Source organism: Leptonotus elevatus, chromosome 15, assembly GCF_054856555.1.
Source record: "Leptonotus elevatus isolate MCC_2025b chromosome 15, RoL_Lele_1.0, whole genome shotgun sequence".
Classification (NCBI taxonomy): domain Eukaryota; kingdom Metazoa; phylum Chordata; class Actinopteri; order Syngnathiformes; family Syngnathidae; genus Leptonotus; species Leptonotus elevatus.
In genome coordinates this window covers 8,236,820-8,259,708 of record NC_141253.1, presented here as the reverse complement: position 1 = coordinate 8,259,708, position 22,889 = coordinate 8,236,820, and the positions used below count along the sequence as shown (strand labels likewise).

The 22,889-nt window shown below is 38.2% G+C and overlaps 1 protein-coding gene across 4 annotated transcripts in view; it reads right to left on the bottom strand.

Moving 5' to 3' along the window:
- Positions 1–20,530, bottom strand: part of cntfr (ciliary neurotrophic factor receptor) — a 203,945-nt gene extending 183,415 nt beyond the window's left edge. Inside the window, exons 1-2 of one of the 4 annotated variants that reach the window (XM_086097749.1) lie at positions 20,288–20,529; positions 17,457–17,518 (exon numbers count right to left, since the gene is read on the bottom strand). The gene's annotated coding sequence lies outside the window, so the exon portion shown is untranslated. Of the gene's footprint in view, positions 1–17,456; positions 17,519–19,341; positions 19,358–20,287 lie in introns of those variants that run through there. The other 3 variants (XM_086097748.1, XM_086097747.1, XM_086097750.1) reach the window with 3 other exon arrangements.
- Positions 20,531–22,889: the final 2,359 nt, after the last annotated feature.

Genomic DNA, 22,889 nt, shown 5'->3' with positions numbered 1-22,889 from the left:
TACGCGGTGAAAAAAAGTTTGCCTCTTGGTAATAGTGTGATAATTAGGAGGGGCTTCTTGACCTTGCTAGTACAGCTAAATGTGCCCCACATAGAGCGCACACCCTCAGGAAGATAAAGTGGCACACAGTGCCTCTTCTCGGGGCCCCGACATGACCGGTGTCATTAATGTTGGTACGCGGCTGCCAGCTGTAATATTTCCTGCGGTTATTAGACCATCTGGTGGCCTGTCATCTCACTGTCTCTCGGTCTCTTTTGTGTTGCTACAAAGTCATTGTCAGCCCATTCTATTTTCTTCTTTTTCATTTACTTCCCCCCCCATTTACAATTTGTGCCTCAACATCGGAAAGTTCCAAAGGTAATAAAATGTTTCTCAAAAATGGGTCTGCAACTTTTCATTGTGCTTTTTTTCATGACGCATTTCCCAGAAGAAGGACCCGCCTAATTAATGTCAAGAGGAGAACAAGAACATACACTGGATTACAAGTTACCTGAAGACAGCACATCTATAGCCATGCCCAGTATTACTGAATATGTTAATACTGTGTATAGCATATAATGCAACATTGAATCAAAAGTTTACCATTGACTGATAGCCATTTTGAGGAACGAGTAGAAATAACATGAAGTGATTTTGACATGAATAGCATTGAAGTCAAACACAACGATAGTTAAATCCTAGCTAGCTAGCTAGCTCGTGTAAACTAGCTTAATCGTGCTAGCTAGCTAGCATGTGGCTCCTCACTCGCGCAGCTTTCTTCCTACAGTATTGTCTTCGCACACTTTTGAACATGTGGACCATTTTCTCTTGAAAAGAGGGTGACAATATGCTTAGCTGGTGTGAAAACATTCATAAATGCATTGTTTATGACAAAATGATGATAATAAAATGAATATATAACCACAAATGGATGACAATGACATGTTGAAAAAACAAGACATCTGCAACTTCCAAACTACGAGACCATATTTTTTGCAAAGAACACCTACCATAATTTAGCTGTCAGCGCCTTATGGAAGGAGTGCTCTGCTTAATTTTTTATTATTATTTTTTTAATCACAAAGGGGCTGATTTGATTAGCCATGATTGCTGCCAGCCCGTACACCCACTGCTAATGTAAATAATTAAATGTTCCCTGTGTCTCACATGTAGGCCTTGTTTTTGTGCCTCATGGGATTAGGGGGCGAGCATGGAGTTGAGCATTATGACAATGAGACACAGCACACCCCATTATGTCCTTGGAAATCCATTTAAAGCGAACGTTACATATTTCAGGAGGCTAGAGGAAGCTCCAATACAACAGGCATGCCCTAATCTGAGCTAATTTAAACAGAAAGCACACACTAACTATTGGATTTTGAATTTAATGAAGTTTTCTTTTCCAACTAAATTAGCAAAGGAAGGTTTAATACTGAAACAAAAGTCAAGTCCACAACAATACCGGGGTCTAGTGTCAGCAAAATCCATGCCGCAGCAAGATGGTACTACTGTGGCTTTTTAAACCAATATGTGTACATTAATTGTGCAAATTGTAATTCTAGTGGGAGTGCCCACGAGAGTCCTGTATTTTTAACATGAGCATTTTTGTATTTAAAAATAACTGCAAGTCATGTGCAGCCCTTAGGATACAGTGGGAAATGTGCGTTTCTATGTCATTAATATTCATAAATCTGACTGAGGGTATCTGTGTTGTACATTATGCTTCATAATCACTGACATGCACCGACATCCCTAATTGAGTTTACTCCAGGGAACCTTTATTATTTTTCATAAGTTACTTTGATCCGCAAACTTTCTTGCAATGCTGGTGCTGACTTGACTCATAATTGAAATAATTTACCAATGTTTTAGGATGATGAATCAGTAGTTATTGCTCCAGCTCATGACATACTTAAACGATGGGTATGGACATAAGTAGGGAGGCGAGGAGGGTGTGGCGGTCCCTCATCATCCTAATATTTAGAATGTATGCTTTGTCAATTAAAGTACGCCCCATAAGTTTTACTCACAGCCAATTATAAATTAAATTAAGCCACTCCTGAACTCTGACTCAGCAGTGTTCTTAGACAAGTCAGTAAAGTGTTCTTTTACTTTGGTGTTAATGCTTCTGCGGCACTCAAAAATTTGGGATTATTTTAATTAACAACCCTACAGCCAGTCAGGATGGAGTGCAAACCAAGGCCACAGCTATTACAGATCAATCCCGAGAGAATTGATTTCACTGACAGTGAATCAAGAACATGCTGCATTTTAAATGAACTACCAAGAATCACGTTTTAAATTTGTGTTTGAATACTTCAGTATTTCTGTTTCTGCCTTACATACGTACTAATCTATTTATAGCTACATCTTGTTAGCCATAAATACTATGTATTTGTAAGATTTTAATCTTATGATGTATTCAATAACTTCCTAGATGTATATGCTTTGAACCACGGTGTCCCAAATGATGAACTTAGACAAGCTTGTATTTTTAGTACCGAAAATCGCTGATGGAAAAGTCATATATATTTTTTTAACCTTACCTGAGTAAAATCCATTGAGACAGATGACATATGTCTTTGTCGCATTAAGAAATACGTTTTCTGATTGTTGTAACATAACTGAGCCAGTTCACGGGCGCTCTCAAATTTCATTTGGCTCGCATGAAAGAAGGAAATTTGAGGCTATATTATGTTTAAGTCCACAATTAAAACAAATTGCCTGTAGTAATGGAGAAATATGCCGACATTTAATCGGTCCCATATGTAGCTTAGTTTAAACATTTCATCTGTTTGAGCTACCAAGTTCCATACGCGTTCGCAAATGAGAATGCCAACGCAATGGCCTCATACCACTAAATACTAGTGTATAAACAGAACCAAGGTAAGGTTGTAAATACACAAGATAAACCCAAAACATTCAAACGAGCATAAAGGGCCTCAAAACGCATTGCCACATTTTGATTTCCAAAAAAAAGAGAACCGGCCTTGTGAGATACTTAAATGATACTAATACAACAAAAACATAACCCTCCTTCCGTTTCGTACACATTATCCTATTCAGGGTCACAAATGAGCCAGAGTCTATCCCGGCGGATGTTGTAAGGGCCCTTCGCTGAAAATAAAGCCACCAGAAACATCACCACACAAAATGGATGTCGTCTCTCCATGGCGTGAAAAGCTGAAAAGTCCTCCAACAAAACTTCGCCAAACAGGAGGCAAAGCAGAGATCTCTGACATGATTAGCTTCCTCTCATCTTTCTTTTCCCGCCCTTGCACACACAAATGTGGAAGCAATTCAATTTTTGCCCGGCTTGAAGGAAAGCAATATGCGGGACCATAAAATGTCCATGACCGATAATATATTAGGAATGTGTGTTGAGAGAATCGAGGAATTTGTCATGGGGGGGGGAGAAGCTGAATGTGCGGCAGGAAATTGACTGACTGTTCAACATGCCTTCACAACGAAATCTAATCCGCTGATCACATGCTTGCACATGCTAGCGCGTACACACGTGTTACTCTAACAAAACAATTGTTACTATACTGTGGCTTTTGTCTATGCTGTATTGTACGGCTGCCGTCACTGACAGACAATGACATTTATTTGACAAACAAATAAAATATCATGAAAGGGATAGGGGTTAGGGGGGGGGGGGGGGGGGTTGAGACCCATTGGTTGCGCACCACTGCAGAGAGTCAGCGAGCAATCGGAGGACAGATGGAGCTGTAAATGTTACATCTGGAGGGAGAAATGGCAGAAGGTGAGTATGACTGCCGCCTCTGGGCACTGAGCTGACGGGTCGATTGGATTTTAAATGTGAATTCTACAAATATAATGAAGACTTGGGTGGAAGAAAGGAGCACTCAGCTTACTCCCCCAAGCTAAGCTAAGCTAAGTCATTTAAGGTCAAATTACATTTTGGTTGTGATTGACTGCCTTTTTTCCGAAAATCAGCTGGAATATGCTTCAATGCACTCGCGATCATAAAGAGGAAACGCGTGATAAGAAAATGCGTGAACTGATAACGTTTCCAATGACTCTTTTATATATTTTAAAATGTGTATTATAGAGATAGAAGGTGGAATTGTTCACCATTGGGCGCTGAATTCCCACAGCCAACAGCCATTCGTGTTTAAATTCAATTAAATTATTTCCTGTTTGACTGACGGCTGATCTGACGAGAAATTACCCCATCCAATAAATGTAGACGTGGCGGCCATATTGGTTGGGGCTCTGCCAGACTGTCATAAGAAAGGCATTGAAATTGAAATGCCTTTCTTAATTTAAATGTCATGTAATAATTAACCAAAAATCAATTTGACTTTATTTATACAGAACTGCACAAAAACTGCAGATGTGAGAAAGTGCTTTACATAAATGCTAAAAGAGAAATAAATAAATAGTAGTACAATCAAAAATAACTGATTAAAATGAGATGAGGTTGAGCCTTCCTTATGTTTTCCTCAAGAAACTCGGGGCGCTGATAGCATCCTGCCAGGCTTCCTGTTCTGTCTCCCTCTGTTGATCAATGTTACTTTTATGTTTGTTTGTTTTTTTGATGGGTTGACCTGGAAGAAAAAAATCCTTGTATGTTTTACATACTTGGTCAATAAAGACGATTACATTTTAGTGAAAATATATATTTCTAATTAAGCGATTAATCGTGATTGATCAAAATTCTAAAATGTGATTAATCTGATTAACAAATGTAATTGTTTGAAAGCTCATATATATATATATATATATATATATATATATATATGTATTTATTTATTTTATTTAAATACATTTTTTTCATATTTATAGCGTGTAAAATTCCACCAGCCGCCACTGAGAATATCACCACATATAACAAAGCCTCAAAAAAAAAAAAAAAAACATACCCAATAAAAATGCTGCACAAAATAACAAATTAAATGACAATGGACATAATGTGGCAAAAGGCATTGTGGCAATATCCACAATGTGACAAGGGGTGTAAAAGCATTAAAAGACATATCCCTAATGAGAAGAGCAGATGGTGCATTCTGCTGGTGTTTGGGCCAAGCTTTTTTTTTTTTCCCCCACTAGGATTCAATTTATAGGTTTGTACAAAAGATGCATTTCAGGCACTTTTTTTTGCATGCGCAGTCCTACTTTGGAGTGTGCAAACTTATTGATCTTATCATTAGCCAGTGCGAAAAACATTTGATTTACCCAAAAAACAAAAAACAAACAACTGTTAAAGTATATAGAAAATGATTTTGTATGTATTTTAGTCTGTCCGTCTCTCTCTGCACACACATGCACAAACTCATAATGGCACCATAACACTCTGGAACACATTTGTACTGACATGTTGACAAACAAATAAACATAGCTCTCATCCCTCAACAAACACGCACACACACATACGAACACACACACACAGACACACGCATCAGGCAAAAAGTTCTGAGACCTTGGCACCTTGTCAAGATAAATTTGAAAAAAAAATAATGCAAGCCTTGAGATTTTTTTTTGGGGTGTTGATTGAGGCTTACTCAAGGTGACAACGTTCACTCTGAGCACATGAGCATTGGTCCTGCTTAGCATTCAACACACTGCCATCTACTATGGGTCTCAGCAGACACAGATGAAAGGGGATTTTAATACCACTGCTGCACTGCCAAAAGGCGACTATTGGAACAATCAACTGTACTTATGTGCTCATTAATGCAAAATTGCCAAAACTGTTCTCTTCTTTCAGGAGAAAACAACTCATTTCTTGAGCCATATTATGTGATGATGTGATGTCCTGAATAACTTGATTTAGTGGTTGGCCATATTCATGTTATGCTGCTAGTAGAGTATATAGACTTCAACAGGCTTTTTGTTGAGTGTTCCAACTGATTGTGTTCTCCTGAGAATGTGCCGGGTAAGTTGGATGGTTATGGTTGAGGCATATTATTTCAATAAAATGTTATGTGGAAAATATGTAACAAAATATATCATTCAAAATGAGTGTGTTAATTTTGAACTATTTTAATTTTGAGTTAATTGAATTTTCCTTTAACGCCGATTAATGACCGTCTCTTACTTTGAAAGCCTGTACGGGGGGAATTCACATCCACGTCCACGTCAAAATTTAGCCGTAATAAATTGAATAATAATGCATATATTTGTGGAGACTGTGGTCAAGTTCTCTTTCACAATTTTTAAAATGTGCAGAATTTCACAAGTTACTTCAAGTTAAAGGTTATATAGCTCTTAATATGAAAAGAAAAATGCACTGAGCTGTCACCAATGTCTTGCAAATGCAATTATGCCATCTAGTGGCAGAAATATTATTCAATTTTATGAATTATTATAAAATTATTGTATGAATGATTAAAAGACGCAGCCATATTTCTATTAGTTTAATTGTTCCCCCTTTTTATGTTAACAAGTTTATGAAAACTTAGCAAAAAATATTTTAAAGTGGTTTTTTTTTTTACAAATTTGCGATTAATAGTAAGTCAACTGTTAGTAATAGTAAATCTTGTGATTAATAACGATTAAAAAATATAAACGATTAACAAATATAAATTAAATAAATAAATAAATATAATTTAAAAAATATATATAGCCTGACACCCCGAATAATGAAATATAAAATATAAATATGATTATAAAGTATAATTACATCTAAAACTTTGATTTATTGAAATAAAAATCCAAATATAAAATTGGCAACATGGTAGAATCGTGAATCCAGTGTCTGCCAAACATCCATCCACTTTCTATACCACTTGTACTTGTTCAGGTCACGGATGAGCTGCAGCCTGTCCCAGCTGACTGACTGACAGCCAAATGCAGCTTCTTAGAACAGTATGCATAAATATAATATAAGCAGACTTTATTGGCTGTGTTGTGCAGTGCACAGCCCCAAAACCTTTTCATGCCAATGGTATTTTATAGTTCCATGAATTGTTTATTACGACATACAGTGTTTACAACTATTGGTTTCTGCTTTCAGACACATATGTATTATTAATAAATGGCTAATCCCCAAGTGGACCCCTAACATGGTGGCTAGGGGATTTGTGAGTTTTCGATTAAAAATGACATGTGGCAGGGTGACAGCTCACTACAATATGTGAAGTGTAGGAATGTCTAACCTTTTCAAATTGGACCAGGGTCATTCCTGTCGAGGGGATCCATCTCTCATAATTGTGCCGTTTATTTTCACTCCAGTCTCCAGTCAATCGATTCCTTCCTTTATTTTTCTTCTGGCTAAATCTCCACAGGAGATTGCCTCATTGCTTGACTTTCCTCAACACAGGGATTTTGTACCATTACGCATGCTATAATGATATGAATAATTACTTAAATGAACTCTTGGTACCAACATTGTGTGAAATATCCCGCTTCTGATTAGGGCAATCTTACCAATCCAACGCAAGGGTGACGTTAGTTTTCTTTGACAAATACCTTATGCCCCTCTTTCCTTTACTTCTGATCCCTTCTATTTACCCCTTCCGCCAATCCCTGCAAGCACTGACTACGATATAAAGGATGTTGTTAATATCATTAGACAGACTTCCACGGAACCCCAGGGCCCTGCCCACTCCCTTTCAGCCATAATCAAGCGTGCAAAGTAACCATCAAAGGAGACATTGCTAATAAACTATCACAGTAGGCTGGAAAAAACACCCCCGTACACTCCTGTGGAGAAAATGCTGTCAGTTAAGTGTGGTAAAATAAATGTGTGCAAGCTGAGAGGATGGGTAAGTGATGGGGTGAGGGTTGTTGTGTCAATTACTCCACAAAAAAAAAAACACTTATAAAGCACAGTCTGCTACTTTACACAATCAGGATTTTTTGGCCAATCCCCAATCAATGCACTCTAAAAACAGTTGGGTCAAAAATAACCCAACTATGGGTTCCTCTACTTTGGTCAATTTGACCCAACTTTGAGTCAAGAAATTGGTCTTTTAGTGTAAAACAACTCATAAATATTGGTCAGGTCCTTTACTTGGGTCAAAAAATTGGGTAATTTTGTATAAAATAACCCAGAAAATTGGGTCAAATTGACCCATAAAGTGGATCGGTCCATTTTTTATCCATAATTGGGTTGCTTTTGACCCAACTATTTTTAGAGAGTGAGTTTCGAAGAAAAACAAAAAACAAAAGCATAACCGATCATGGATTCAATCAGACGTTGGAGCAACAAATCTATTTAAAAAACTTTTGTATTTACAGTTGACCGCCACCATTCACGGGGGATAGGCACTGGACCGGCCCACACTCTAAAAACAGTTGGGTCAAAAGTAACCCAATTATGGATCAAAAATGACCCGATCCACTTTATGGGTCAATTTGACCCAACTTTGAGTCAAGAAATTGGTATTTTAGTGAAAAACAACTCATAAATATTGGTCAGATCCTTTACTTGGGTAAAAAAAAAGGGTAATTTTGTATAAAACAACCCAAAAAGTTGGGTCAAATTGACCCATAAAGTGGATTGGTCCATTTTTTTATCCATAATTGGGTTATTTTTGACCCAACTGTTTTCAGAGTGCACGAATAGCGAAATCCCACATATAATTGATGGCAATTGCAATGCATGGAGAGAGAGAGAGAGAGAGAAAAAAAAAGAATCAACTCGCCCACATTATTTTTTTTTTATGCTGATGAGTATGAGTGTTTGCATTTCACAAAGAGAAAGAAAGAGCATTTATTTATTTATATATTCTGATTTGACAACTGGGGGCTAGGGCTTAGAGCTGGGGTGACTGCTTTAGAGCGCCTCGTTGTTGTGATGTGGAAAACCCTCAAACTGTTATTTAGACGTAAGTCACTGTTCGCACCAGTGTCTGTTATAATATATACAGTACTTGATGGACAATTGAACCTCTCTTGCAAATTCGCATGTCGACCGAGGATTATTATTGTTTCTCAGTCCTAACAAATTGGAGGTCAACCAGCATCTTAATCCACCTTGGGAGAAGGGTTGGGATTTTTTTCTGTTTTAACGTGGCCGTAGCTGAGCCTCTATTGTCATGCTTTATCCCCTTCCCTCTTCGACCTAATGGAAAATATAAAAGGGAGCATTGATTAGTGTTAAAAGATCAGACTTAAATAGATTAAAAGCTCACCACCCAAGGAAAAAAATCTCTATACAGACTCTTGATCAAAGGCAACGACTCAAAGTGGACAGCTGCTGCATGACAATATTAAATATATTTAAAAATATGTAAAAACATACTGTGCTGTGTTTGGGTCAGGGTTATAATAGCTTTGGAATTTGCGTTATAGTTATTTTTTTCCCGATGAGCCTTTTTTTTTTTTTTTACATTTTGTTAGTTTGAATTACTTTCAGAGTGGATTTGTTAGTTAAGGTTACAGTGGCAGTGTGTAGAATTTAAGGCCATCTAGTGGTGATCTAATAGAACGCAAAAACCTACGTTCAAAGTATGTGAATTTTTTAAGCACGTGCACTACGGTGCACTATGGAGAGACCACACTTCGCAAGCCTACCACCAATTACTACGGTCGCAAATTTCTTCTCATTTGGGTATCCATGTCAGTTTCCTGTAAGGTGCGGCGTAATATAATTAGTTAATTACTGTACCAGACCTACGATTATATAAAAAAAAATAATAATAATAATGTGATAGAACTTTTTTTTTTGTGTATATTATTGAAATTAACTCTTTTACTGCCAAACGTTATCCAAGGAACAATCCTGACAGTGCCAGACGATTTTGAGCATTTTCACTCATCTTTCAAGGCAAACCGAATATTGTGTGCTCTGACTACATAAACATGGTGGATACCATATGAAAGATTGGATTCCATTTTTTCATTGGAAAAAAAGTATGTTTCAACCTTATTCCGTTCTTTGGTAATCACCATTTGAAAATAGCGAAAATGGAAAAAAATACGAGAAAAATAACTTTTTGTGAAAAGAGACATTTTCTGCACAACAGTGACTTTGACATTAATATTTTTTGTTAAGTGACGCTCTGTGAATTAGATTTACACTTTGATCATTCACGCCATCCTTGAAAACGTTCTATTTCCCAAGATCTGCCATGTTTTCATGTAATTTGAAACCCTGGGAATCCATTGAAAAGAGATACAATCTTGCCTCTGCTGGCCACAGTTAGTGGGTTTTTGCATTTCCCCGCCCCATTCACAAAGCAGCGCTTTGAGAAAAAAAAAAACATAGTTGACATGATTGGCGGTATACGGTGGGCGTGTCCTTAACGTCAATTGACGTTTTAATGGAAGGTTTTTTACATGAATAAATTATTAGTTCACCACTATATGAGGTAAAATATTACATGCTAACCCTTTAAATTAATTGACAAAGACAAAACATTTTTTTTACTATGATTATATTTAGCTTTTAGTTTTGTTAAGGTAAAATGTTTTAATCAGTTTTCTTTTTTTTAAGCGGTTTCATTTTTATTTTCAATTTGTTAACCGTGTATTTATTTATTTATTTAGTTTCCATTAACTAAAATAAACTTGGTTATGACGAGAATTGTCAACATTAGAATTATTCCTCCTGACCCAACCGTACCAAGAACAAACAAACAAAACATTTAAAAAAAGAAAAAAAATCCCTGACCTCATTCTCATCAAAATAAACAAAAAATGGTGATGTTCTTCAATTGATAGGAACCTTCTACATTATTCAAGTCATGGACTTCCAGAAGCGTGTGAACATTTTCTACACGCCGCCGCTGTGAAGTCAAGTCAAGAGAGCAGACTTGAATTAAAAAAATAAAAAATAAATAAATAGAGTACAAGTCAAAATTTGTATTGGTATATTCAAGAGCTTTTGGTAAAACTCTATTTCACACACACAAGGTGTAAACTGTAACTGCAACATAACATTGCTCGGCTGTTAATAAGCAAACGAGACTTCTGCACTTTAAGCATATCATTTCCTCCTTTCCTTTCAGCTGATCTTTTTGTGCAGAAATAAGACGGATATGTCGATAAATAGCATTCAATCTGACGACATCTCGTACGGGTATGGAAGAGGGTAGGACTTCTTTTTTTTTTTTTTTGTCTGCAGAACGTCACAGTGCTTTGAAAGTGATGTTGATGTTCCGAGACACGCTTTGCATTTGAACTCTTCAGAAACATAATCTGAGCCCTTATGCTTCTATTTTACAGCTGTATCATGTAAATCATTATGTTCTCATAAACCAAAGAGACAAGGCAAGAGGCAGCAACTTCAAATTCACTGTTGGCTTCTATCTTATTGCTTTTTTTGTCTTCCACCACAGTCCTTCTCTCCCACTCACGCTCGAATGTGTCTCTCAGTCAAATTGGGATCTGCTTCATTGTGGAATCTCTTGTGTTCTCACGTCACAATGGCATGTGTTGTCCTCATCGTGAACCTCTCAAGCTGACTTTGCTCCTCTTTCTCTTCTGTCTTCCTCAAGAAGTCAGTGTCACATATGTTGATGCGAACGCCAACAGCCTCTCAGCCACACCACTTACGTGTTCAGTGTTTGTTCTCGTCTTTCAACCGAGCGCCGCGCGTGGCCTTTTGGCTCGGCCATACCTGTCACTTCTTCTTGGCCTCTTGACCTCCACCTCTCCCTCCATCAATATGTCACCCGCCAATGCTGTACCTGCCACAGTACTGATGCCCAACTTGCCTCACAACTTTGGTAACTCAAATCTTTCTCTTCAATGCACTTTGTCATAACATGATCAAAAAGGCAGTATTATATAAATTAGGGACGCACGATAATTATCGGCAGTTTTCGACCAATTTGACGTCATACAAATAAAGAAAGAAGAAATCTGCCGATAATAATAGACGTGCCGCATTGTTGTAGTTGTGGCTCAAGTTGTGCCCAACTCCTCAACCCCTCCCCTCTCCTATAGTAGCAACGCATTTTTGTGATGTCATAATGCGCGTCGCCAGTGTGGGCTTTCTTTACTGTGTCTCCCCAAAATGTTACCCTTGCAGTTTTTTGTTGCATTTTTTTGGCAAACTCAAAATGAGTTACTGGTTGTCTTTGATTCCATTATTTTTAATTTGATTATTTTGTTTATTATCCAGTGATTGGTGCTTATTTCGTACTACATATTCGTATAGTGATTAAAAAAAAGGGGAGATTGATGTTTTACTACGTAAGTGGTTCGGTCATCTTTTTCCAAAGTAAAAACATCTTATTTTGATTAAAAACAGAAGATAATCAGTCTTCTTTTATGAAGGACTCCAGAAATCAGTGAACAATTACCGTTGATAGGATTTAGACAATTTTAAATACATTTTTGGGGATCCAAACGATTACTCGATTATTAAAATAGTTGTCAATTTGATAATTGATTGCTTGTCAATTAATCAATTAATTTTGACAGCAATATAGGCCTACTCAAGTTAACACGTTCACAAACAATTATCGGCTTACTTAGTTAGCATCAGTACTTTCTAAATGATTGGTTTATCGTATCGGTTGAAAATAGTATTAGCGTGCATCTCTAATATAAATTATTATAAACACGAAATAAAAACAGCATTTTATATATATATATATATATATATATATATATATATATATATATGAATTTATCTCATGCAAGCATGTGGCCATCTTTAAGATGCACTATACAAATTAGGACTGTTTGGCCTTGCTTTGCAGTGTTCATGTTATTTATTATTGTAAAGGCTCTCGTTGCGGATCTAATCAAAGTTTGCAGATATAGCAAACGGTTCAGGGTGTAGCCCGCCTTTCGCGTCTCACACGAGTGAGGATAAACGGAACACAGAATGGATGGATGGAGGTATAAGAAATGACTGTGTATGTATGTAGCACAACATAATCCAATCTGCATGGTAAATATAATTGAATGAATACATCAAGCAGACCATGTCTAACTGGACAAAAATGTCAGCGGCAATCAAAAGTGGACCAAATTTGAACTGGAATCGACAGGGTTGCCAATTTAAAAAAAAAGAAAAACTGTGAGCATAAGATTGAGCATAATAGTTGCAAGAAGAAGAAAAAACAAAAGCACAACTGATTTAAAGCCGCAACAGCTAATGTGGTCATTCAAAAAATAATTTAAAAAAAGTACAGTACATACGCATGCTCCATCTTAAGTGATGTCATTGTTTACGCAAACGCAGTGGCACATGTAAACGGCAGATCGGAATAGATTACGTCACATGTAAACAGCATTTTCATTCCGTTTGGTCATTTGGTCTCATTTTAATACAAGACTCGTTTTAGCACAACCTCAGTCAGTCAGTTTCGTCGGTCCGCTGTGACGTGTTCGGTAATTTCGTTGATGGCCAGATGTGACGAGACGATCAGTAAATATATTGGCGACCGGAAGCCTCAGGGTTGAAAATGTGGGAAGAAAATAGCGTCGGCAATTCCATTTTGAACACAAAAGCCATCTGTCGCTGCTCAATGCACTTCTTCAATGCAGTCAGAGATGTGAATTTCCTCAATGAAACAAGGATAACTGAGTGCAACCTGAAAGTAATGAAATGGCATATTTGTCTTGTGAAAGTAATAAAAAGTCACAAGTAGCTCTCGGCGCTATTATATGTTCCTACGTTCAAGGAAAAAAGCTCTATTCAATGACTTCAACAGAGAATCTCAATTAATTGAGTGCATTCAAAAAAGTGCCGTGCTTTGGCTTACGCCTGACACGACTCATCCCCAAACAAACATCATATGTATATTTGTTTAATGATTAATGTTACAAAAATTGTCATCAATTCAGTGGACTAATCAGTGATGGGTCAACATGCAAAGAGGAAACAATCGGTCATGCAATCTGAAATAATGAAAGTATGCGTAAGAAGGTTAGTCCGACATAATCAATACATTTAGGGCTAGCTGGATGGCTAATGACTTCCTTCTTCATCATTTATGCCTGCGATGTGCATACTATTTGCTTCCCAACATGCTCTAATGTAGCCTGAAGGTACATTTACTCTGCTCTCGATCGTTCCCATTTGCACATTGATACTGTATCACATTATAGTAACTACAATCACGTGTAGATAAGGGTGGGGGGGGGAGATCAGCCAAGCAGATAAATGAACAAAAGTGACCCCTGAGCGTTAGCATCAGTTGACAGGCAACAAAGCAGTGATAGACACTCGCGATATACTCAAGATATACAATATAGGCAGAAAATACCAGTTCCCTCGAAGCTCAGCTTTGAGTTATTAATTATGAAGATTTATGATGCATTAGTTTAACTCATTCAATACGTTTTTTAATACTTTGTCCTGCTCTCGCAAAAACAGATTTGTACGGTTTTTATGTTTGTTTTTTTAATGCTAGAGCATACAAAAAGCTTTGATAAGCTTCTGACATGAAGAGGTTATTACAAGAAAGGGCCGGTAGCAGCAGAGTATAAGAGATCAGCCAGGGCCATGTATTTCCCAGTGATTTTAATAGGTTTGTGAATAATGATGAAACTTAGCTATATTCTAATGCTAATTGCTGCAAAACGAAAACAGATACATAGACTCTAATCTTTATTTTGGTAGGTTCCATGTTTTTATAGCAATAGAACACAATATTCCGTGGGCCTTGCAAAATCAGTCAAAATCCAGTAAACCAGCCGGGAGCGAAGGGGGTTGCTTCAGTGAAAGTGGCTGGGAGTGAATGAGTTAACCACTCACTATTCAAAAATAGATAGCAGTGATAATTAATTTCATAGCATGTCTACTTGCTCAGGGTGAACTTCATGGAAGGAAACCACAGCACAATGCGCATCTCAGAAATGCAAGTGAGGCAGCTTAATTGGGCCCGAATCTGAACAGAATCATGTTTTGAAACCCTTAGGTGCATTTAGATAAAAGCAAACAGCAAGTGGCATATCAAGCTAAAAAGAAAGCCAGAGAGGGTGGATAGAGGAAGCGTTGGAGTTTGCCTGCTGCTTGGAGCATCCTTTCAGACAAAAGATCTTCCTTTCAAGTCATCGGACTAAGAGAAGTGCAGGTACTCACAATCCATTTTTTTTTTACACACATTAACTCATTCACTGCCATTGACGGCTATGAACGTCAAAATTTCCTTTGAACTAATTCTATTAGTTTAACATTTTTTTCCCACTTTTGTTAAGAGTATGAAAACCTAGATTTTGTTAATTGTACATTTAGAACAAATATGGCATTTGTGATTAATTAACTAGTGAAGTCATGCAATTAATTAGGATTAAAAACTTTAATCGCCTGACGAATTTTTAATAATTATTTTTGTAATTCATTCACTGCCATTGACGGCTATAAACGTCAAAATAAATTTTAACTATTTCTATTTAACATATTTTTCCACTTTTGTTAACAACCGTATGAAAACCTAGAATTTTTTTTACTGTACATTTAGAACAGATATAAAATTTGTGATTAATCGCGAGTTAACTGGTGAAGTAATTCGGTTAATTACAATTAAAAAATGTAATCGCCTCTTGCCCCTAACTTTTAACAATATATATTTTTTAAATACATTTATGGCAGTGAATGCGTGTAACAAATTTCATTTTTGTAATCAGGCAGAAAAGCAGATCAAAGTGCATGTGGAGGCAAGAAACTACCCAGCCGCTGCCAGCAGGCGGCAGTGCTGAGTTCCATTGCGCAATGTGTCGATGAAGTGTTGACATACATAACCACTTGAGGAAATTGGTTGAGGACGTCCATACTAAACCGTTCATTCTTTTTTCATTATTCAGGTAACGGTGTTTGGCTCCGATTAAATTTTTTTTTTTACGCTTGCAACTGATGGGTCAAAAACCGCGTAAAATGGTCAGTCCATTTTTTGACCCAACTTTGGGGTTGAATATTTGTTTGGGATATTAATGAGAAAAGAGCCCTTTCAACAAGAATGTCTTAAAAAGGACATCCTAGCCAATTCCTTCCAACCCAAATTATCTTGAAAACGAAAAAAACAAACATCAGAAATGGGTTTCCACCCAAATGTTCTAAATGAAGCAAATTTAGTGAAACTGGTCAAAACAAACATGTGACGTATGCCCGTTTTTTCTGTGTGTGTGTGTGTGCGGCGCCATGAGATGACATCATATGAGAGCGTCTCTCTGCCACAAGACCTTGGCTGACTTGGCTGTCAACAAAAGATTATTGTTGGCTTTTATATTTGATTAATTCCAGATTTTTGAATGCTTTCGTCCCCGCAAACATACCATACTTTATCGTCCGGCGTCACTTTTTTGTGATTGCGATATCGTACATGTGACGTAATATCCTGTCAAAATGTGTGACATGTATCCATATCTTGTCATTGTTTACTTATATATATATAAAAAACTATAATAATAATAATGAATAAATAATTTAAAATCCACCCTTCCAACATAAAAAAACCCCGTCATTTTTATTTTTATTTTTATGAATTTTAAGCTTTTTTTGTTTTTTTATTTCTAGTGTTTCCATTCAGGTTTATTTTTTTGCAATTTTTGAAAATAAGTGGATGGAAACCCACCTAACGATTATAAAGCGGCAAAATCGTCAGACCTTTAAATACATTACTCTCAATATAGAAAATCAGAACGCGTATTACGAGTGTCTGAAAACATTATAATGGCGACATGAAGACTGAACAGGCACTTGCCAATAGCCTCTATCTACGACCATTTTACCAATCGACTGTGCGATTGTGTTGCGCTATTCTGAGGTGAGGCTGACTGCTCGCTGCCGTCTCAGTCATTTTAATGAACAGGAAATACGCACTTTCAGCAATTTAAATATATCATTATTGGATTCAACAAAGAAAATCTGCATACAACACAAACGAGAGTACTGAAATGGAAAATCATTTTACATAGGCCTAATCATCTTTTTCCCCCCCAACTCTTTGCATACAGGTGAGGCTCTGCCTGCCCTGCTTCACCTGACTGACCACACATCCCTGTGTTGTAGAGATGCTAGTTTGAGCCACTAAGACACCCCCCTGCTGCCCCCCAACACTAAGATGAGGAGCAAATTGTATAAGAAGAATAGAATCAAAGTGCTTTTTTTTTTTTTTTTTAATAAGTCACTGTCACTTTTTGTTGCCTGAGGATAATTTGCTTTAGGGGAGGCATGGCTCAGTAGCACCGTGGTCCGTCTCCCATCCGTGAAGTTTTTTTTTCTTCGATTTTCACTTTTAAGTTCATCCTCTGTTAAATCAATTTCTTAAGTAAACATGACTTAATTGCATGTACTTAAAAGAGGATGTGCAACTCCCCCCCAGCCAATACAGCTTTTTTAAAAGTCCGTTTTAATATGTGTCTAGGCAAACACTGGCATGCAGGTATATGGACACACTTTGCACACACACACACACAGTTCTTGTTCTTATCTACAACTGTATCCCCCAACTCTCTCTGTTTCTCACTCTCTCTCTCTCTCTCTCTCTCACGCACACACACAAAGCCCTCTTCCTGTCTGGTGTTGCTTCCAGCCTAAAACCAAACCATGTGTGGGAGCTATCCTGTGCCGGCCTAAACTGTCCAATCCAAAATGACCAGATTACCTCAGGAGATTCTTTGGAGTCGAGGTGGTGAGGGTCCAAGAAAAGATAAGAATGCGGTGCACCTGGGTTGGAGACACATTGCAAAGTTTACACTTCTTAGTTTCTTAAACTCAGAGTAGAATGCACTTGCTGGATGCAACAAGTATGTGCAGCCAACTCTGGAATCCACAGTTTTCTTTGCTCGCTTTTATGAAGCCTTATTTTAGTCGCCTATAAGTTTTCCTTCCAGCGTTTGCGTTTTTCATATCATCCTTTGTTCTTATTTGAGACCCTTTCACTCTCACTTGGCCGAGCTGCCTTCAGCTCACTCTGCCACTTGTTTTCTGCTTCTTTTTTTTTGTGCCCCCTCCTCTTTCAACCCCCCCCCCCCCCCAAAAAAAAACTCCCATGTCTCCCTCCTGCCCCACCACCAACAAGGCATGAAAACGGTGCTCCATTAGGAGTGCCCGGGCTAAGCCTAGTCTGACACGTCCTGCTTTGATCAGCCGTGAGCTGGGCTAAACACCACACTAAACTCCCAGTCTAGAGAGGAGGGGGGGGGGGGGGGGGGGCAAGGGTGAGGAAAAAAATGGGAAGCCAAGATTAAAGCAGTGAAAGGAGATAGAGAGACAATAAAAAGGGAATGCACAGACTGAACTGTTTGCCTCACTACTTTTGGGTTGGTAACACATTTTCGACACATCTTTTTTTAATTGCCTAGTTTCTGCACTTTCTTATAGAAGCGTGGAACTGCCAATGTGGAGTCAATATTTTGGACCGGCGAGTACGTTTGAACATGTTGAAATATGTTCAAACACACTCGCAAGTACGTTCAAACGTATATACAAGTAAGTTCAAACATATTCGCCAGTACATTTGTAGCATTTGTAGGCTAAATGCTACAAAAATAGCATATTTTCCCATAATGCCACAGGATATTACTTGCGCAAGTGAAAGAAAAACGTTTTTTAAGCGTTTGGCCCACATTATACCAATGCGTTCAAAAATGTAAGAAAAAAACATTATTTATGATTATGTCTTCAGTGTATTATCTAGGTGCGGCATTTTTTTCCCACAATACCACAGGGCATTGACTTGCTCATGAGCATTATGGGAAAATATGCTATGCTTGTAGCATTTAGCCTACAAGTACGTTCAAACATACTCTCACGTGTATGCTTGAACATATTGAAATATGTTTTACTCACAAATACGTTCTAACCTAAATGCATATAGGTTCAAACATACATTTGTAGTATTTGTAGGCTACAATGCTACAAAAATAGCATATTTTCCCATAATGCCACAGGATATTACTTGCGCATGTGCAAGTGAAAGAAAAACTATTTTTTTAAGCATTTGGCCCACATTATACCAAAAAATTCAAAAATTAATACAAAAAACATGATTATGTCTTCAGTGTATTATCTAGGTTTAGTATTCCCCCCCATAATGCAACAGGGTATTGACTTGCACATTTGAGCATTTTGAATATGTTTTAACGTACTTCGAAACACGTTCAAACATACTCACCAGTCAGAAATGTTTACTGCACATTGGCACTTTCGCGCTTCCGTGCGTTCTCCTCCACAACTTCTGTATGATGCATCATCAGCAAACAGTGCAAGTACACCCATCATAAAAAAAAAAATTTGAGCATCAGTCAATAGATGCAGTCTGTCTGTCTTGTGATCGAAATAAATACTATGCTCACCCAATCGTGCGCACAAACTTGTTGAAAAGAGCGCAAGTGCAACAGTGCACCTGGAAATATGAGCCAAAGTCATTTTTAGACACTTCAATCCTAAATCAGCGGCAGCACCAGCAAAAGGACAAAAAGTGCTCGTCTTTTTCTCCCGAGGAGTGAAGAGAAAAGGGATTTCCGCTCACTGCTAATCAATCAGACCTTAATAATGGCTCCCATGCCTAGCTGTCGACTGGAGGGGTCAAGGCATCCCGTGACCCAGCGCCCAGGGCCCAGGGGCCAAAGCCCCTCTCAGAATAGCACCCCAGGACACACTCCCCAGGCTAATTGTCCGAGCTAGTGTCAGCCTTTTCAATAACCCCCCCGCCCCACTTTCTCTCCGCTCCTTCCACTTTCTCCCTCATTCCTCTCCTCACAACTCCAATCCTCTCACTTTCCAGATTTCACATCGTATGCCATTTTGTCGAAAGAGGACGGTGTATGAGATAGGAGTTGAATAAAAGTAGAAAATAGCAAACGTGAGCATCACGATGGAGCGATGAGAGCCTGTCAAAGAGACCGAAGGACGGAGCAAAAGAAGTGTTATAGACAGCGAGTCGGGACAGAGAGTTCAACAGAACCACAGGGAAGAGGACTGACTCCAACTTGCCCAAATCCTCCTCTCGGAGAACACAAAACTCTGACAGGTCCTCAAATCTCATCATCAACTGGCTCCTATCAGCCAGATCAGCTTCTGCGTCTTAACAACCTGACCACAACATCAATGCATCCAAAAAAAACACGCGCACACGGACTCTCGCACAGAAAGTCCGGAGCAGACCCCAGTCCGGCCGGGACGCAATGGCATTCCTTTCATTCCAAGCGCACGCTGCTAATTAACAGCATTAGCTCCCACAGGCGGAGCGACAGATTGATGGAGATGTATCCCAGGGTTGCGCCAGCGCCACATATTGAATGCCACGTTCCTTTCTTTCATTCACACAGTCCCATTCAAGCAAGTCTTTTGCTACTCTCAGCCTCTTGTCAGGGTCCTGGACGGACAGCACCGATAAGCACAGCAGTGAGTGTGTTAAAAAAAAATAATAATAAAAAAAATCCAAACACTAATTAAAATTTCACATTCAAAAAAAATCAATTGGCTACTCACTGGGAACCTCCTCTTTATTGCCTGCTTTTCCTGATCTGTCACTCCTTATCCTCTTCCTCCAGTGTAGCAAGGGGTGTGTTATTGTGTCAGTCCGATGGAGGAAAGTTGCCGTCTCCTTACGTGAGCATGTGTGCGCGCGCGCTTGTGCGAAAGAGAGAGGCAACGTGCGCATCTGTCTCTGTGTCTTGCACTGCTCTGAGTGAGCGAGCTGAGGCTGTTTTAAACAGACTGCTATCCCCCATGTGACCAGCCCAGCCACAGGCAGGAATACATTACCGACACACACACACATTCTCTCTCTCTCTCTCTCTCTCTCTCTCTCGCTCGCTCGCTCTCTCTCTCTCTCAACCCCCCCCCCCTCTCTCTCTCATTCTATGCTTACACACAAATCATGTCCACATTGCACCCCCTAGCCACCGCTCACAGTAGTGTAGGGAGCAGTCCAAACACCAATGGCATAAAACACGTACTGGAGCAGTGGCTCTGAACCATTTTTCAATGATGTACCCCATGTGAATTATTATTATTATTATTTTTTTTTTTTTTTAAGCCAAGTACCCACTAACCAGGACACATTTGGATGGGGGTGGGGGGGGGGGTCACTTAAAACAGAGTGCTGTGACACCAGTGTCTTATTTATCGTTATTAAACTTTGGAGCTCCCTTTGTAGTGGTAGGCTATCTCTAGAATAATTTGGAAATAAAAATATATAACTTTTTCTTTTCTTTAAAAAAAATAATAAAAAAAAAAATATATATATATATATAACTAAAGAAAGAAAAAATATATAAATATGGATTTCTGCATATAAAAATACTTATATCAACAAAACTGGATTATAGCACAGATCTGTAACTTAATTTGAAGTAAAAGCAGAAACTGCACACACAAAAAAAAAAATCACCTTAAAATATCTCTGCAAAAGGTGCATTGTGCCGTTTAAAAAAGTAATATTAAAACTTTTTCTACATCATGCATGCGCCACCAATGCCCAGATGAGTACGAAGAGCCTTGACTGTTTTACTCTGATGGCATCTATCAGCTTTTATCTTCCTTTTATAGTGGAGTGTGGGGACCCTCGCACTCCATAGTTTATTTGGGGAGGGGCGGAGTTTTCCTCACCTCATTTGAAGTCATGTCATCATTTGTCAAATGTGGCTGTTGCTTTAAGATCGTGCACGCACTCGCACGCGCACCATGAGCGAGCCTGACACAGATGCTGCAGTTACCCTTTGGGCCGGACGTGGTAGTCGCGAGTAAAAAAAAGAAAAGAAGAAGTGAAAAACTGCACCAATTACTATTTTTGCGCAAATTATTGAATTTAATAATAGGTTTGAAAATAAATGGACAGTTAGCAACTGATGTGATCAAGCTCTCTTTTTTGGCATTGATGCTATTTTTATAAATATATTTTGAAATCTCGCGTACCCGCCTTCACGTGCCCCCTTTTGACAACCACTGTACTCGGGTGACAATTCTCAAAAAAGAGGACTCGGCCCGCCCTCTATAAATACTTAAATGATATTCAAACTTTACTATTCAAAGATGCCATACATTATACCTATTTTATTTTTTGATTTCTCAGTTTGTGTAGAAAATACAACAAATGACATACATCTCTCTAATTACTTGACAAATAAAAAAAGAAATGACAGAATGTTCTAAATAATTCTTCTCGTGAAAATCCAGCTTTGACAAAATATTTCTTACTATCTTTTCGGTGTAATAATGTCAATGATAAAACAGTAGCTTCACAAGGATACTAAATACATATACCAAAAAAAATAGGTCACCAGTGTGGAGCTTTCATTCTTGCTTCATATTTCATCCTGTTTTCTCGGGTCCAACAAGTAACTCGGTCAACTTTGCAAATGAACTCCCGCCTCGTACATGGTTTTTGTGTTTTTTTTGTGTCCATATGAGCTTTCCTTTTTTTTCTTTTGAGAGAGCTCAGTATTGTTCATTTGGTAATTTTACTGATTCGACATGTCGTCATCATTGCTCTCTCTTTTTTATTTAAAAAAATATATATATATTGTATGTGCGTGAGTATGTGCATGTGTGCGTGCGTGTGAGTGTGTACTCATTAGTTCAACTAAAACCTATTAAAAATCCCATACCGTTCACCTAAACCGAATACTTCAGAATCCAGCTAGAGTCGTGAGGTTGTCAGGAGACCCGAGGAAGGATCAAAGAAAAGAGCTTTGAGATTTCCAACCCGCAACTATATTAGACACGGAAACATACTGTATGTGTCAACTTTGCACACCATTACCTTTGCCATCTGCTCCGAGGCGTATTAAGGGGCAAACTGACTGCATTTGTATTAGGCTCGTTCAACTGGTAAAGTAGTAAATGTAAGGCATTTTTGAGTAATTTTTGAGTATCATTTATGTATCTCGAAGCCGGGCCTAGTGTCCGCTGTTTTGGAAATCAAAATATGGTCACCTTATTCCAAAAAGCGCCTTATTCTAGCAAAAAAAAAATTGTTAGTTTCCTCTGCGTTTAAGGCGTCTTTACCACAGCAGTGGTTCACACGTGGAAGCGTTGACCTTTTCAGTAATGAAAACCTTTTAAAATTGACCTTCAGCTGCAGACCTGC